The sequence below is a fragment of the Otolemur garnettii genome, unplaced genomic scaffold (assembly GCF_000181295.1).
Source record: "Otolemur garnettii isolate 467f Iridium unplaced genomic scaffold, OtoGar3 scaffold00058, whole genome shotgun sequence".
NCBI classification, from domain to species: Eukaryota; Metazoa; Chordata; class Mammalia; order Primates; family Galagidae; genus Otolemur; species Otolemur garnettii.
This window is the reverse complement of record NW_003852453.1, coordinates 1612839-1615367: the sequence shown is the minus strand read 5'-3', so window position 1 is coordinate 1615367 and position 2529 is coordinate 1612839.

The following is a 2529-nucleotide window of genomic DNA, read 5'->3' as shown; positions in this document are numbered from 1 at the left end:
CTCCCAGGTCGGTAACTTGGGACTCTGGGCAACCTGCGCCGCAGCGAGTCGTAGGTTTTCTTTTGCCGTCGTCTTGTTGTTGAAAAGAAGAGAATTTAAAGTAAAATGTTTTGAAGTAGAAAAACATCAAATAGGGTAAAACGACTTGCTCTGACATTCAGAAAAGTCCAGTTTGTTCGGGAAAAAAGACTGTGTGTGTAGGTGTTTTGTCAAAGTCAGAGGACCTGCGTACACGGACCCGGGCAGGACAGTGATGCTGACCGCCGCGCCTCCCGGTTGACATGCACCCCGATGACCGGCTGTCCCGGGTCTGTTGATAACTCTGTCTAGCAGCGCAGGGTCTTAGACTCGAGTGTGAAGCTGCACTGTCTTCTGGGGTCAGGTCCTGCCCCGCCCGTTTGTGACTTTGGGCAGGACCCTTACCCTCTCTGAAAATAGGTGTAATGACAGTACCTATCTCAAACTCTGCTGTGAGATTTTTTTTTTTTGTAGAGACAGAGTCTCACTTTATCACCCTCAGTAGAGCGCTGTGGCGTCACAGCTCACAGCAACCTCCAATTCCTGGGCTTAGCCGATTCTCTTGCCTCAGCCTCCCGAGTAGCCCCAACGCCCGGCTATGTTTTTATTACAGTTTGGCCAGGGCCGGGTTTGAACCCGCCACCTTCCGTATTTGGGGCCGGTGCCCTACCCACTGAGCTACAGGCGTCGTCCTGTTGTGAGAATTGAAGTGATTACAGTTGAAGGGCTTAGAGCGGTGTTTGGTGGTGGGTAGTATGTGTTTACTGCTAAGGGGTGGTTAATAACTAAGCTTATGGGGTAATTTTGGCTCGATAGCTATATTGGAAGTACAAAGGCCAGAATTTGTGAAATCGCGTTATAAATCTTTAGTGTGGCGTATTCTTTTAGTGCATTACGTTAAAAAGGAGAAGAGTTTATAGATAAATTGGCAGGCTTTCTGAAGTGATGGCATTTTGGAAATTTAAGTGATAGGGGTTATGAATGGGTAGCTCTTGTGTGGTATGGAATTTAAAAAAATTAAATAGATTAATGGATCAGGTCACTTTTTCCTTATTTTTTTAGAGACAGGTTCTTCTCTCTGTCCTCTGTCCCTCACTCACTGTACTCTGGAACTTCTGGGCTCAAGCGATCATCCTGCTTCAGCCTTCAGTGTAGCTGAGACTACAGGCCCACGCCACTATACCTAGCTAGTTTTTATGTTTCTTCCTTTTTTATTTTTATAGAAAGTGTCCCCAGACTGGTTCTAAACTCCTGGTCTCAAGCCATCCTCCCGCCTCAGGCTCCCAAACTGCTGAGATTAAAGGTGTGAGCAACTGTGCTGGGGCTGGTATTAACAGGGAAAGGGGGATAGTGAATACCTTTGAGTGTTAGATATCTGTGGTGTCACCATCTCTGTAGAAGTTACTGAATGAGGAGCAGCAGTGTAATGTAATGTGATTTTTTATTTGGGAGACAGTGGCTTTGTTTAGAACTTTGTGATTGGTAGATTTCGAGACCCAACATGGATTACAAAAATTGCTTGTGTAATTTCTCAATCTAGAGATTTAAATAAATATATAGGGCCAAGCATGGTGGCCCCCATCTATAATCCCAGCACTTGGGAGACCAAGGCAAGTGGATTTCCTGAGCTCACAGGTTCGAGACCAGCCTGAGCCAGAGTGAGACCTCATCTCTGAAAGTAGCCGGGTGTTATGGCAGGCGCCTGTAGTTTCAGCTACTTGGGAGGCTGAGGCAAGAGAATTGCTTTAAGCCCAGGACTTTGAGGTTGCTGTGAGCTGTGATGCGATGGCACTCTACCAAAGGTGACAAAGTGAGACTCTGTCTCAGAAAATATATATTATCTGTAGACATTTGTAATCTGTAATGGTTAGTTGTAGGTTCTATCTAGAATTTTTGCCAGGCTGGGTGCGGTGGCTCACGCCTAAAATCCTAGCTCTTAGGAGGCCAGAGTGGGTGGATTGCTTGAGCTCACCAATTGGAGACCCGCCTAAGCCAGAGTGAGACCTTGTCTCTAAAAAATAGCTGGGCTTTGTGGTAGGCACCTGTAGTTCCAGGTACTAGTGATGCTGAGGCAAAAGAGAATCACTTGAGCCCAAGAGTTTGAGGTTGCTGGGAGCTGTGATGTCACAGCACTCTACCAGGGGACTACAAAGTGAGACTCTGTCTCAGAAAAGAAAAAGGAACCGGATTTTTTGCCTTTTTTTTTTTTTTATTTTTTAAGATATCTTATAGAATTGGTTTAAATAACTCCTTTGGCATCATTCCAACTTAAGTTTAGCTTTTTAAACTGAAATAGTGTAATTAATAGCTATGGAACTATAAACTTTTCAGGATAAGCATTCTACAAAGTACAAATTCCAAAACAAATATAATCCAATTTACATCTAAATATGTTTTCTCTAAACTTTGGGAAATTCTTACATAATTGCAATATTAATATCTGTAATTAGGAAGAACATTATATGTAGGTTAAAATTAGAGTTACAAAGGAATTACCTAGGCTTGGGGCCT